This window comes from Triturus cristatus, chromosome 2_1 (genome assembly GCF_964204655.1).
Source record: "Triturus cristatus chromosome 2_1, aTriCri1.1, whole genome shotgun sequence".
Lineage (NCBI taxonomy): Eukaryota > Metazoa > Chordata > Amphibia > Caudata > Salamandridae > Triturus > Triturus cristatus.
In genome coordinates, this window is record NC_140581.1 from 1,047,113,843 (window position 1) to 1,047,130,531 (window position 16,689).

At 47.0% G+C, this 16,689-nt stretch overlaps 1 protein-coding gene across 2 annotated transcripts in view; it reads right to left on the reverse strand.

Moving 5' to 3' along the window:
- LOC146866324 (E3 ISG15--protein ligase HERC5-like) overlaps positions 1–16,689 on the reverse strand; it is a 551,381-nt gene that overhangs the window by 111,185 nt on the left and 423,507 nt on the right. The gene's annotated exons all lie outside the window — the stretch shown is intronic.

The window sequence follows — 16,689 nt, forward strand, 5'->3', positions numbered from 1 at the left end:
ATTCTGTACGCCTTACGTCTCGGGGAACCTACCCGTGCGGTTGCACTGCCGGTTACACGGTTAGTGCGGCTGCAGGGTCGTTAAATAATGGAAACAGTGATGCCACGGGCCCGGTGTGATGACGTAACGTAGATGCGCCCGGAGGGCTCGGGCGAACGTGGCCGGGGCGGTGCGCGGCTGACGCGGCCATCTTGGAGTGGAGTCAGGATAGAGGGCACGGGATTGTCAAGGCAGGATGCCTTTGGCCCCAAAGGTAGGGGGCTGAAATAGGAGTGAAGCAAGGTGTTGCTTCAAACAATAAAGACATGATCCATAATGCTGCACAGATGAAAAAGGTCAAAGATCTGCGGTGTCATGGGCATGTTCGTGCTGGTAACATACCGAACCGAGGGTCTATGGAAGTCACAGGGGTGGGGTGCCTGCGCCCACAGTCAAAGGGGGAGAGATGTCAACTGGAGGGAGATCGTATTACTAGTTTGGAAAAATGCTACGGGAATATATTATAACTTATTCGGTAATTAGATGGTCATAAGAATACTCATATACACAGGACAGCTAGGTACCAGCAGGTCCAAGGTGGAGAGACGGGTACTGTAACAATGTCAAAAAAGATATTTATAAAAACAGTTTTTTAAAAATAAACTGTCCACTGGGACGTGAGGTGTGCATCGCATGACACTTGATGTCTCTGTGTCAGTGAGGTTGATGCTGTCCCTCTATATCTTGCCGTCTATGCGGAGCTCATATCGCTGTATATTAAAGAAAGCAAGAAAAACTGAAAAACGGTAACAAGGTTACCCACCCCGGTGTTGGAACGGAGGTTGTTGGTACACACGATGAGCATGACATTAGCAAGACTTAGGGTGAGGTGGTCCATCTGGGAGGTGGTTTTGGCTCTAATGAGGTATTAACATTTGAACAAGCAGTCTTGAAGGAAGTGAACAACATCACTACCGACCGCCCGTTCGACAATCTTTCCAAAAAAGAAAGGATACTCCTCAAAACTCTGACAGAGGACGAAACCATCATCCTGAAACCCGCGGACAAGGGAGGAGCCATTGTCATCCAAGATAAGAACATCTATGAGGGGGAATGTATACGACAATTAACCAACACCAGGTACTACGAACCCATTGAGGAGGACCCCACTGCGCGCCTCTCCAACCGTGATACAACATCTCATCACGGAAGCGGAGACAGAGGAATGGATCTCGAAGGAGGAGGCCCAGTTCCTTATGAACAAGAGTCCACGCACACCATACTTCTATTGCCTCCCGAAAATCCACAAGGGAATCACCCCCCCACCAGGCAGACCGATTGTGTCCGGGATCGATTCCCTTCTAGAACCTCTGAGCAAATTTTGTGATGTGTTTCTACGCCCCCTTGTGATGAAAACTCCAACATATCTGAGAGACACTACAGAGGTATTGAACTTGATTGAACGATTTGAGACACCAGAATCTATCACCCTCCTAGTCACGCTAGACGTGGAATCATTGTACACCAACATTCCCCAAGATGCCACTCTGACGGTCCTTGACAAGGCCCTGCGTAACATCAATCCATGGCCATCCACTACCCCCATCACTTTCATTTGTGACTGTGCCACGATAGCATTGAAAGAGAATTACTTTGCCTTTGAGAATAATTTGTATCATCAAATACAGGGTACGAGCATGGGGAGCACCTTTGCGCCGAGCCTGGCATGCCTATACATGGCCAACTTTGAAGAGGAACACATCCTAGCAGAGACCAACCCATATACTAACAACATCTTACTATGGCGTAGGTACATAGATGACATCATCATTTTCTGGCAAGGGGATGAAGATACGTGCCGCACATTCTTCAGTTGGATTAATACTCTCAATCCATATTTACAATTTGTGGGCACATTGTCATCTGAATCCATCCCATTCCTTGACCTGCTGATATCCTTAAAAGAAGGATGCCTGATGACCACCAACTATAAGAAACCCACGGATAGGAACAGCCTCCTCCTATTCCAAAGTCACCATCCAAAATCTCTAAAAAACAATTTACCGGTGGGACAATTCCTCCGCTTACGCCGCAATTGCAATACCATCAGAGAATTTGAGAAGGAGGCAGACATTCTAACAGACAATTTGATAAGGAGAGAATATCCGAAGAAAATTGTAAAACAGGCACGCAAAAGGGCAAGGAACAATCACAGAGGGGCTCTACTAGAAATCAAAGAGAAGAGCACCACAGACATATTAACATGTGTTACATCCTTCACCCCTAACTCGAACAAAGTCCAAAGGATAATAAAGAAGCATTGGAAGATCCTAGAGATGGGTGATTTCCAACCAGGACCAAAACCCCTTTTTGCCTTTAAGAGAACACAAAACCTGAGGGATATTTTAGTGCACACACGACCCAAGAACATCACAAAAACACAACCGACATTATGGAATCTTCCTCCGGTTACGGGACATTACCCATGCGGGTCCTGCACAGCATGTCCACTGACAAGCAGTACTAAGGAAATCGACTTAGGTTTATCAAGCCCATGGAAACAGTTACGACATACCAACTGCAACACAAGAAACTGTGTATACATGATCACCTGTCCCTGCGGCTCTCGATACATTGGAATGACCACAAGGACAATCAAAACACGAATTGGGGAACACAAAAGTACAATTCGATGCAAGCGCACAGCGACAAGACTACAAAGCCATTTTCTGGAAAAGAATCACCCTCCCGATAGCTTACGATGGACCATAATTGAATCCAACCCACATTGGTCACCATCCACACTGTTCAGACAGGAGCAACGATGGGTGTTCAAACTACAAAGCAATAAAAGGGGACTCAATGAGGATATTCCCTGGATTGAACTCTCCAGATAATACATACCATGAGGGAGCCTGTTAAGTATCTTCCCTAATATGGACAATGATCCTGGTATTCAGAACATAGGTCTACATGTAGAATACCTACAAAACGTCTGTCAACAACTATATGTCCAACCCCTTACCAACTTTTCACAATCTATTAAAATGAGATCATGGCTGTTAAGTATCCTCAGGGAGACTCACTAGGAATCACTTACAGCCAAAACCACCTCCCAGATGGACCACCTCACCCTAAGTCTTGCTAATGTCATGCTCATCGTGTGTACCAACAACCTCCGTTCCAACACCGGGGTGGGTAACCTTGTTACCGTTTTTCAGTTTTTCTTGCTTTCTTTAATATACAGCGATATGAGCTCCGCATAGACGGCAAGATATAGAGGGACAGCATCAACCTCACTGACACAGAGACATCAAGTGTCATGCGATGCACACCTCACGTCCCAGTGGACAGTTTATTTTTAAAAAACTGTTTTTATAAATATCTTTTTTGACATTGTTACAGTACCCGTCTCTCCACCTTGGACCTGCTGGTACCTAGCTGTCCTGTGTATATGAGTATTCTTATGACCATCTAATTACCGAATAAGTTATAATATATTCCCGTAGCATTTTTCCAAACTAGTAATACGATCTCCCTCCAGTTGACATCTCTCCCCCTTTGACTGTGGGCGCAGGCACCCCACCCCTGTGACTTCCATAGACCCTCGGTTCGGTATGTTACCAGCACGAACATGCCCATGACACCGCAGATCTTTGACCTTTTTCATCTGTGCAGCATTATGGATCATGTCTTTATTGTTTGAAGCAACACCTTGCTTCACTCCTATTTCAGCCCCCTACCTTTGGGGCCAAAGGCATCCTGCCTTGACAATCCCGTGCCCTCTATCCTGACTCCACTCCAAGATGGCCGCGTCAGCCGCGCACCGCCCCGGCCACGTTCGCCCGAGCCCTCCGGGCGCATCTACGTTACGTCATCACACCGGGCCCGTGGCATCACTGTTTCCATTATTTAACGACCCTGCAGCCGCACTAACCGTGTAACCGGCAGTGCAACCGCACGGGTAGGTTCCCCGAGACGTAAGGCGTACAGAATTGTAAGTACTTCTTCTTCACTGCTCTTTTATTGCGGGACCCTCAGCGGCTCTCATAGGTTCCCTGTCTTCCATCACAGAGCTTTTTTACATATGTTTTTCCAGCCTTACTCCGCGGCATTGCTGACGGAGCCCATCATCAAGGAGGAGAGGGTAGGCTGGCCATGCACTCATGTAATATGTGTTTTGTTGGAAGACTGTTCTTTTCGGGATATGTGCACGGGGTGACCCTCGAGTCACCGCACCACCCAGGCTTTCCCGCGGTTGTGATCACCTGCTCTCCGTGTCACCTTGTCAATATTAAGCTTCTACTCCTTTAATATCGTCCGGACACTGGGCATGATGAGCACTACATCCCCACTTCCACACCGTACCGGGATGCTCTTTCCTACCACCGCCATAAGTAGTCACCATAGAAGTTATGACGTTTAGTCCCACTCGTTGTATGTCACCCACATGAGCTTGGAGCCCAGCTAGCCCATGATCATCACTATGTTGTCTCAACATTGGGGGGCACGATCCCATCTCCCCGGTTGATTTTAATTGATCCACATAGACACACTCATCAGTCGACGTCCTCGTCTTGCATGAGATATCACAGCATCGACTGTGCAGCAGTGTCTCTGATCACACAAGATATATAGAACATATATCTTATTTAAGGCACTATCCTTGTTTCTTTCCCCCCCCCCTTTTTCTTTTTGTCTCTCTCCCTCCCTGATTTTGTCTCCCTTTGTAGGCTGTGAACGGGATTGACGTATAACGACGGATCCTGGACACTAACTGTCAAGCATACCAGACCTAGGTAGTAAGTGGGGTTATGGGCAGTCTTTACCCGAATCCCATTCTCTAACACACCTTCCCGGTCCTGACGAAGCGCTTTAGGATCCACTAGGGACCGTTTTATAGCGCGAAACATGTTGACCTTGTCATTAAATCACTTTTGTTAACACACTAATCGGGTCGAGAGAAGTGGGACTTTTATTTTGTCTTGTCCCCTCTCTGAACAGCACTACAGTGCATCTCCATCCCCGAGTATTTTTAGGTTGGACCAGGGAACTTATGATTAAAAGGTTTTAGTTCCCTGTTTCATTTTTAAAATTCGCACTCACTAGCACATTTCGACCCACATACCCTCACTCACAAATGCGGCAACTCCTTAAAAGAACTCCATCAGAGAGCCCCTAACCAAGGGCCCGTGAGGGACTGCAGCGCCACCCCCACGAGGAGCAACCGTGCCCAATGATGATGCTATACATCCGCGAGGGTGTGTGAGGGCACACAGGAACATCACTAGGAGTACCCTCTCCTCACTCTGCACACTCACCCTACCTTCGGAGACTTTCCCCCTTATTGACAGCTTACCTGCAGCTAGTCATTTTTTCTCTCACACTATAGGAACTGCAACCATCCATTGGACAAATGTATAACTTTTTAGGAGCTTTGGTTCAGGACCTTTTTCTATAGCTCCAAGTCCCTCCTCCTTGTTGATATTGTATATTTAGTACGGCCAATGGCCGTGGGACATTTGTATCCTCTTTTCTTCTTCTAATTTTTCCCCCCACCTTTTCCAACATACATGACCTGGGACTACAGGATCTCTCTGGATTGTCTGAAGTTGATTTAGACATACTATAGACACAATGGATAACCCAGGCCTTAGTTTTGATGACGATATGGTAGCAGAGATCTTGAGAGCACCATCGTTATTAGCAGAAGATGGCAGTGCACCATCAGGGAGTGGTAATGATGACTGGAGATCACTCCAAACCCTACGGAAATTACAGATTAAGACCGCCTTACACGGGACCATAATGACTGAATATCTGAGAGCAAACATCGCCCCTAATGGTCTACTAATTACACTGGCCCCAAGGATATTTTTGGAAGATCTGACATTCCGTCGCGAATGGTCGAGAATATCCTGGAAATGTACCCGTGATTGGTTGATATTAATAATAAATACAGCCAAACGATTATCAGATGAATTACTAGTACAAATCAATCTGTCTGAGAATAGACTGAAGACGGGGATTTCTATTACAGCATTCAAATCCAAGCTCTCAGAAATCAATCTTGAAATGAATGAACATAAAGAATATTTAACAAAACAGAAGATTAACCAGTTACAAAAAGACGTCAAACGGTTTGACAAGGAAAAGATCTATCCTTATACCAAAGACGATTATGTGTTCTCCAACACAGACACCGCCTCTGATGATGCAAGCAGTCGCAGCTCAGGAAGGTCAGACTCGACTGGGAGTGAATCCAACTACGACACCAGACAATCAAGACCCAGAGGAGGATACAGACACCAACTTCCTCCACCTCCTCTGTTCCACGGGTTTCCTTCCCACCCCTTTCAAACACCCATGTATCAAGGACCATGGATGGGTCCCCAACCTACATGGAATGGCCCTATGGGACAAAATCCTATGCCTAATTATCACCAGTATCAGACCCCACCTTTTCTCAACAGAGGGAGGGGCAGAGGAAGAGGCAAAAGAAGAGGAACAACCAAGAGCGTACACTGGCAGGATCCAGAACCAATGACTCTACGCAGCAAATCAACAAGACCCTAGTGGTGAATCTATCCTCCAGACCTCTAACTGAAGGTGAAAACAACCTTTTGGAAAAAGGACTAGGATTTGTACCTACACCGAAGGAAGATGACTTTATCCTGAACCAAGAACTGCACCAATTTTTTCGAAAGGTCCGCCTCAAAGCCTTCTTCCAAGACAAACCGCAAATCCCACCCAAAGGAACAGGCCTTAAGATTAAATCAAAATTTACCCCAACCGCAGCCATGACCTCTAATGAGGTATTAACATTTGAACAAGCAGTCTTGAAGGAAGTGAACAACATCACTACCGACCGCCCGTTCGACAATCTTTCCAAAAAAGAAAGGATACTCCTCAAAACTCTGACAGAGGACGAAACCATCATCCTGAAACCCGCGGACAAGGGAGGAGCCATTGTCATCCAAGATAAGAACATCTATGAGGGGGAATGTATACGACAATTAACCAACACCAGGTACTACGAACCCATTGAGGAGGACCCCACTGCGCGCCTCTCCACCGTGATACAACATCTCATCACGGAAGCGGAGACAGAGGAATGGATCTCGAAGGAGGAGGCCCAGTTCCTTATGAACAAGAGTCCACGCACACCATACTTCTATTGCCTCCCGAAAATCCACAAGGGAATCACCCCCCCACCAGGCAGACCGATTGTGTCCGGGATCGATTCCCTTCTAGAACCTCTGAGCAAATTTTGTGATGTGTTTCTACGCCCCCTTGTGATGAAAACTCCAACATATCTGAGAGACACTACAGAGGTATTGAACTTGATTGAACGATTTGAGACACCAGAATCTATCACCCTCCTAGTCACGCTAGACGTGGAATCATTGTACACCAACATTCCCCAAGATGCCACTCTGACGGTCCTTGACAAGGCCCTGCGTAACATCAATCCATGGCCATCCACTACCCCCATCACTTTCATTTGTGACTGTGCCACGATAGCATTGAAAGAGAATTACTTTGCCTTTGAGAATAATTTGTATCATCAAATACAGGGTACGAGCATGGGGAGCACCTTTGCGCCGAGCCTGGCATGCCTATACATGGCCAACTTTGAAGAGGAACACATCCTAGCAGAGACCAACCCATATACTAACAACATCTTACTATGGCGTAGGTACATAGATGACATCATCATTTTCTGGCAAGGGGATGAAGATACGTGCCGCACATTCTTCAGTTGGATTAATACTCTCAATCCATATTTACAATTTGTGGGCACATTGTCATCTGAATCCATCCCATTCCTTGACCTGCTGATATCCTTAAAAGAAGGATGCCTGATGACCACCAACTATAAGAAACCCACGGATAGGAACAGCCTCCTCCTATTCCAAAGTCACCATCCAAAATCTCTAAAAAACAATTTACCGGTGGGACAATTCCTCCGCTTACGCCGCAATTGCAATACCATCAGAGAATTTGAGAAGGAGGCAGACATTCTAACAGACAATTTGATAAGGAGAGAATATCCGAAGAAAATTGTAAAACAGGCACGCAAAAGGGCAAGGAACAATCACAGAGGGGCTCTACTAGAAATCAAAGAGAAGAGCACCACAGACATATTAACATGTGTTACATCCTTCACCCCTAACTCGAACAAAGTCCAAAGGATAATAAAGAAGCATTGGAAGATCCTAGAGATGGGTGATTTCCAACCAGGACCAAAACCCCTTTTTGCCTTTAAGAGAACACAAAACCTGAGGGATATTTTAGTGCACACACGACCCAAGAACATCACAAAAACACAACCGACATTATGGAATCTTCCTCCGGTTACGGGACATTACCCATGCGGGTCCTGCACAGCATGTCCACTGACAAGCAGTACTAAGGAAATCGACTTAGGTTTATCAAGCCCATGGAAACAGTTACGACATACCAACTGCAACACAAGAAACTGTGTATACATGATCACCTGTCCCTGCGGCTCTCGATACATTGGAATGACCACAAGGACAATCAAAACACGAATTGGGGAACACAAAAGTACAATTCGATGCAAGCGCACAGCGACAAGACTACAAAGCCATTTTCTGGAAAAGAATCACCCTCCCGATAGCTTACGATGGACCATAATTGAATCCAACCCACATTGGTCACCATCCACACTGTTCAGACAGGAGCAACGATGGGTGTTCAAACTACAAAGCAATAAAAGGGGACTCAATGAGGATATTCCCTGGATTGAACTCTCCAGATAATACATACCATGAGGGAGCCTGTTAAGTATCTTCCCTAATATGGACAATGATCCTGGTATTCAGAACATAGGTCTACATGTAGAATACCTACAAAACGTCTGTCAACAACTATATGTCCAACCCCTTACCAACTTTTCACAATCTATTAAAATGAGATCATGGCTGTTAAGTATCCTCAGGGAGACTCACTAGGAATCACTTACAGCCAAAACCACCTCCCAGATGGACCACCTCACCCTAAGTCTTGCTAATGTCATGCTCATCGTGTGTACCAACAACCTCCGTTCCAACACCGGGGTGGGTAACCTTGTTACCGTTTTTCAGTTTTTCTTGCTTTCTTTAATATACAGCGATATGAGCTCCGCATAGACGGCAAGATATAGAGGGACAGCATCAACCTCACTGACACAGAGACATCAAGTGTCATGCGATGCACACCTCACGTCCCAGTGGACAGTTTATTTTTAAAAAACTGTTTTTATAAATATCTTTTTTGACATTGTTACAGTACCCGTCTCTCCACCTTGGACCTGCTGGTACCTAGCTGTCCTGTGTATATGAGTATTCTTATGACCATCTAATTACCGAATAAGTTATAATATATTCCCGTAGCATTTTTCCAAACTAGTAATACGATCTCCCTCCAGTTGACATCTCTCCCCCTTTGACTGTGGGCGCAGGCACCCCACCCCTGTGACTTCCATAGACCCTCGGTTCGGTATGTTACCAGCACGAACATGCCCATGACACCGCAGATCTTTGACCTTTTTCATCTGTGCAGCATTATGGATCATGTCTTTATTGTTTGAAGCAACACCTTGCTTCACTCCTATTTCAGCCCCCTACCTTTGGGGCCAAAGGCATCCTGCCTTGACAATCCCGTGCCCTCTATCCTGACTCCACTCCAAGATGGCCGCGTCAGCCGCGCACCGCCCCGGCCACGTTCGCCCGAGCCCTCCGGGCGCATCTACGTTACGTCATCACACCGGGCCCGTGGCATCACTGTTTCCATTATTTAACGACCCTGCAGCCGCACTAACCGTGTAACCGGCAGTGCAACCGCACGGGTAGGTTCCCCGAGACGTAAGGCGTACAGAATTGTAAGTACTTCTTCTTCACTGCTCTTTTATTGCGGGACCCTCAGCGGCTCTCATAGGTTCCCTGTCTTCCATCACAGAGCTTTTTTACATATGTTTTTCCAGCCTTACTCCGCGGCATTGCTGACGGAGCCCATCATCAAGGAGGAGAGGGTAGGCTGGCCATGCACTCATGTAATATGTGTTTTGTTGGAAGACTGTTCTTTTCGGGATATGTGCACGGGGTGACCCTCGAGTCACCGCACCACCCAGGCTTTCCCGCGGTTGTGATCACCTGCTCTCCGTGTCACCTTGTCAATATTAAGCTTCTACTCCTTTAATATCGTCCGGACACTGGGCATGATGAGCACTACATCCCCACTTCCACACCGTACCGGGATGCTCTTTCCTACCACCGCCATAAGTAGTCACCATAGAAGTTATGACGTTTAGTCCCACTCGTTGTATGTCACCCACATGAGCTTGGAGCCCAGCTAGCCCATGATCATCACTATGTTGTCTCAACATTGGGGGGCACGATCCCATCTCCCCGGTTGATTTTAATTGATCCACATAGACACACTCATCAGTCGACGTCCTCGTCTTGCATGAGATATCACAGCATCGACTGTGCAGCAGTGTCTCTGATCACACAAGATATATAGAACATATATCTTATTTAAGGCACTATCCTTGTTTCTTTCCCCCCCCCCCTTTTTCTTTTTGTCTCTCTCCCTCCCTGATTTTGTCTCCCTTTGTAGGCTGTGAACGGGATTGACGTATAACGACGGATCCTGGACACTAACTGTCAAGCATACCAGACCTAGGTAGTAAGTGGGGTTATGGGCAGTCTTTACCCGAATCCCATTCTCTAACACACCTTCCCGGTCCTGACGAAGCGCTTTAGGATCCACTAGGGACCGTTTTATAGCGCGAAACATGTTGACCTTGTCATTAAATCACTTTTGTTAACACACTAATCGGGTCGAGAGAAGTGGGACTTTTATTTTGTCTTGTCCCCTCTCTGAACAGCACTACAGTGCATCTCCATCCCCGAGTATTTTTAGGTTGGACCAGGGAACTTATGATTAAAAGGTTTTAGTTCCCTGTTTCATTTTTAAAATTCGCACTCACTAGCACATTTCGACCCACATACCCTCACTCACAAATGCGGCAACTCCTTAAAAGAACTCCATCAGAGAGCCCCTAACCAAGGGCCCGTGAGGGACTGCAGCGCCACCCCCACGAGGAGCAACCGTGCCCAATGATGATGCTATACATCCGCGAGGGTGTGTGAGGGCACACAGGAACATCACTAGGAGTACCCTCTCCTCACTCTGCACACTCACCCTACCTTCGGAGACTTTCCCCCTTATTGACAGCTTACCTGCAGCTAGTTGTTAGTTTTGCCCCTGCCCTTATTGTTGTTGCCTCTGTAACCACCTCTTTGGTTGCCCTTTGAAAAGGTATTTTGAGGAGGGGACTTGTAGGAGGTAGAGGTGCTATCGGTGGAGAAGCCTCTGCCTGTGCCACGAAAGGAGGAGCGTCGAAAGGAACGTTTAGAGGCTTGTGTTTGGAGTGCCCCCATAGACTTTGCTGTGTCTGTGTCCTTTTTCATCTTTTCCAACGCTTCGTCTACCTTGGGCCCAAAGAGAGTTTGTTGGTCAAAGGGGTGATTGAGTATGGACGCCTGGACTTCAGGCTTAAACCCTGAGATCCTGAGCCAGGCATGGCGACGAAGCAGGACACTGGTATTTATGGCTCTAGAAGCAGTGTCGGCTGCATCGAGGGCACATTTAATGGAGGTGTTTGTAATGAGTTTACCCTCCTGTATTAGCTCATGAGCCCTACGCTTGTGTTTTTCGGGGAGGTGCTGCATAAGAGCCTCAAGTTTGTCGTAGTGTGCTCTGTCATAGCGCGCAAGTAGCGCTTGTGTGTTTGCAATGCGCCACATGTTTGCAGCTTGAGAGGCGGTGCGCTTGCCAGACGCGTCTAGGAGTTTGGATTCCTTGTCTGGTGGTGGGGCTTCTCCTGAGGACTGGGAGTTAGCCCGCTTTCTAGCTGTAGAGACAACTAGGGAATCTAAGGGAGCAGGGCCCTTAATGTATGCAGGGTCTGTGGGTGCCGCCTTATACTTTTTCTCTATTCTAGGGTTTAGTACCCTGGCCCTGACAGGGTCTTTGAACACCTCTGCGGCATGCTTGGTGACACCCTTAAGCATGGGTAAGATAGAGGTGGATTTGTCCTGTATGTCGAATGTATCCAGTAAGAAGTCGTCTTCCACTGGTTCAGTGTGCATGTCCACCCCATGGTAGTGTGCTGCTCTCTGCACTAAATGATGGAACCCTAAGGAGTCCTCTGGAGGAGACGGCCTGGATGGGTATAGGTCGTCCTGAGGAATATCGGGTACATCAGGGTTATTGTAATCCTCCCACGGGTCTGGGGTCCCTGGTGGAGTGGGATCCATTGGGGCGTCCGCCGGATAATTGTCCGGGTCCCCGTCATCCGGATGTGGGATCGGGGCCGGAGAGTAGTGAGGTAAAGGTGGCGGAGACCTGGGAGGGGGAGGGGGTGGAGGAGGTGGAGGAGGTAGGGGAGGTGGTAGTGGGGAGGGCACTCTGAGGGGAGAAGTAGCAGAGTCCTTCCGTTTGGGTGGTGGAGGAGGAGCCGGAGTATCAAGGCGTCTTTTCTTGATAATTAAAGTCAATAGCCCAGTCTTTGGATCTTTGGACAGAGTCTTTTGTAAAGGGTCTGGTGTAAACAGAGCCAATGGCGTCGAATCGTCCGTCGGCACCGGTGATTTCGGAACCGAGGACTTCGATGGTTTGTGTGCGCCATGCTTTTTTGGGGCCTCCGGTTTTTTCGGCGTCGAAGGAGTTTTCGGCGCCGGAGCGTCGGTGCCGACAGATTTGTGTTTGTGTTTGGTCGGCACCGAGAGTCCAGGCTTCGGCACCGGTGGCTTCGGAGTCGAGCTGGATATTGCTTTCTTCGGTGCCGGATGCTGTTTTTCGGCACCGGGCGTCGGCTGGCTCGATCCCGAGCTGCCGTGAGACTTTGGAGGCTTCGACACCGGGCCCGAAGGTGGGGTGATCGAAGCTTTGGTCTTGGTTTTGCCCAGGCCGGCAGGCGAGGGAGTAACCTGAGTCTCTTTGGTTTTGGGCGCGGGGGTGGGAGGGGGCACAGTACTCATGGCCCGCTGCGCCGGTGTGATGTCCTCCACGTCGGAGTCGTCGGCCTCGGAAGCGCTGACGACGTCTTCTTCCTGCTCGGTGTGTGTTTGCCCCGAAGCTTCGGCGCCGTCTCCGAAGATGTCCGGTGGAGCTGCAGACGATGAGTGCGCCATGGTGCGTCGAGCTTTTCGATCCCGGATGGTTTTCTTCGATCGAAAAGACTTACAGGCGGGGCAGTCTCTGGCCTCGTGTTCTGGAGAGAGGCAAAGATTACACACCTGATGGAGGTCGGTGTGGGGAAATTTAGACCCACATTTTGGGCACTTTTTGAACGGAGTCCTTTCCATCGGCCGGGACCGGAGTCGAGGAGGGCCCGAAGGCCGGTGCCGATGTACGGGATGGAGAAAAGTGCCGCTTCGAGAGATGAAGATGATGATGAAGAAACTCGAAGAAACGAGGATTTTCCGTCGAGGCTGGAACCGTAGAGTTCGAAGCCGGAGCACGAAGTATCACATCCGAGCCCGATGGCGGAAAAAAACAATCTGAGGATGGAGCCGAAGCCCATGCGCAGTACGGACCGAAGGAGGAGTCACCAAACTCGTGACTTCCAAAGACTGTCCAAGAAGAAAAACAAACTGCAAACATCCGGGCCCAACACCAGATGGCGATCTATGCTAAGTGTACAATCTGCAGCTCATATGCCTCGAACATATTGTTTACTAGCACTTTATGTACTCAATTACCAATGCATTACCTGCTAAAGCATAACAAACAGACTCTTCCAGGCCTATGACACTTGTTTCAAGCCATGTCACTTTTAAATATGTGAAGTCACTCCACCAGCGTGTCATGTGATCAAGGTCTCTCGAAGGCCGAAACGCGTTATGGCAGTGGTGCAGGGTACGAAATAAACTTTATGCACCACATTTAGGGTCCGCTTCGTCTGTTCTTGACCGATAGGAGCGTGAGAGAGGCGAGCTACATGATATATAAATATATAAAGCAATGAGCACTAATGTGTCAGAAGAGATGGACATTTTAACAGTCAGTGACCTGGAAACCCTGGCAATTATGGAAGAACTGCGATCGGGAGGAGGTTTGGGCACTTTAACATCGGATAACCCACAAGAGGAACCGGAAGAATTTGGAATAACACAGTTGGACGCATCTAGCCCTTTTAAACCTACCTCGAATTTCTACCCACAGACACCTGAGGATGCAATTGACATCTTTTCTGACAATGTCAATAGAGATTTACTGGGACTGGGGATGTAGGACAAACCCCCATGCAAATGGAACTTATCGTACAACAGAGAAAGGCTATAAAGGATCTAAATAGTGATAGAACGACTATAATAAAGCCATCAGATAAGGGGGGTAATATAGTCCTGCAAACGAGGGAGAACTACTGCAATGAGGCTTTGGGACAGCTAAATGAAGGAGCAAAATACACCAATGTGACTGAAATGGAATACAAAATAAGCATACAATCATTTGAGAGTATGATAATGAATTGGTTTCTGAAGGGGATTTTATTCACAGAGGAATATCACTTTTTACAGAACAAACATGTGAGCATCCCGACATTTTACCACCTACCAAAGATCCACAAAAATGCAACTAGACCACCAGGACGTCCCATAGTCTCCTCAATAGGAGGCTTAACAAAGAATTTGTCAAGATATGTGGACTACTTCCTCATACCCTTTGTGCGCGGAGTGTGATTGCTTGGCCACCCCAGCTTTCTCGTCTTATCTTTGGCACATTGACAAGACCTTGAGTGGCCGATCCGAGAGTACGTAAGGGAACATACGGTGCAAAAAGTTTCTGAAGATCGTCCGTGGCACCTTCGTAAATTGCCTTATGCACAAGTGTTAGGGATTTAAACTCTATACGCTGTTTAATAGGCAACCAATGAAGGGCTCTAATTCCCTCTGAGGTGGGCTGTCCTCTAGGAATGCCCAATAACAGCCTAGCAGCAGCGTTTTGTAGTGACAGAGATCTACCCGAGAGGCCAGGCATTACATTTAAGAGGTCGAGGTCCATAAAGGATCACTTAGTGGAAAGCCACCTGGGGACACTGAAGACACTTGTGGTTTTTGGTAAATATATTAGGTTGTTGTGAAGACCAGCCGGGTGCTTGGACGCACAAAATGAGCGTTGCACGCATGAGTGGTTGAGTTGCATCAGTGGTAGGATTGAAGCGGAGTGCAGTGTTTTTATCTTCACGTCTATTGCGAGTGTGGAAGGTGGCGATTCCCTGTGATGTTTGATAGTCATGGGCTTGTGAAATTATATTACTGGGGCATCACTTAGAACATTAAAGAGGGGTCCTTGTGTAGGTTCACCTTGTGATATGAGACTGAATATACCAGTAAGTTTGCTAAACCCGGGGTGGGTTAGTAACTATGTCTTACGATTTTTCCACAGACGCAAGCATTAGCAACGAAAGTGCTTCTGTAAGGGACGAAAATTGTACACGATACATTTCCCTTTGACTTGGTGGGAGCTGGTATGTGGGCCCATAGCTCCCACTAGGTAAATATTGAATGATGATAGAATAGGACTAACGATGAGTTCTTTCTTCTGCATTTTAATGATTGAATTTTAATTATACTGAAGAGAGCCTGTGTATGGATATATCCCTTCTAAATTGAACCTCCTTGTTCTCTTTGTGTCTGTCAGTCCTTTTTTGATGTTGTTTGTCCAGAGAGGTGATTGTTGACCTCGTTAGCCCTGACGAATTTGCCACAAAGATTATGGCAATGAAACATGTTGGCCGTCATTAAAATGGTTCACAACATGCTGTGTTTTCAAACGTGGGATAGACTCTCAGTCTGGAATAAAGGAGAATAGCACCAGTGAGTCTATTTCCCCTTTTTTATTTTGAGACTTCTTTGGTCTTATCTTTTTCACGGGGGACACAAGTTTTCTTTTATCTTTACTTTCCTCTTCACTGGACATATCACTTTGTTTTGAGAAAGTTATCAATGATGAAACAAACATGGGCAAGCTGGTGAGAACCTGCCAGTAGCTCCTCTGGTGGTGCGCACGTGAGATACTTTCTCTTTTCTTACACATTTTTTCACACATATACATTGGAAGCTGGTGGTATGTGTAAACTAAACACAATAGAAAATCTTTTCAAAGTACTGACTGTTCACTCTTTTCACTTTATCTGTTTCCTTTATTTTTTAGAGAATGAGGCATGCTGGATTGGGTCACACCAAGACATTTATTAGGTGATTGAGGATTTTGATAAAATTATCTTCCCTCTTCCCAATCTTGGCTAAATCAAAGAGTGCCTATTTGTGCCAGATCTTTGTTGTTAATATGACAGTGAAGCAACAACAGGGTTTGGAGGACCTACATGGCTCCTATCCCTGTGGAAAATGCAGGGCATGTACCACTAGCAAAAGGGTCACTTCATATGAAGTACCTGGGATGAAAACAACTAGGAAGATTACAAAATGTATGACATGTAGCACCACGTTCGTGGTATACTGCTTAACCTGTCCATGCAACCTCAGCAATGCACTGCTGATGACGGCACATATTACATCATTCATGACATGGTCAGTGACATCACTGATGACATCTCAAATGACATCACTGATGACATCATTCAGTGACTGTGTGGTTCTATAAAGTTTAAATATGTTTAATATATATGCCAAG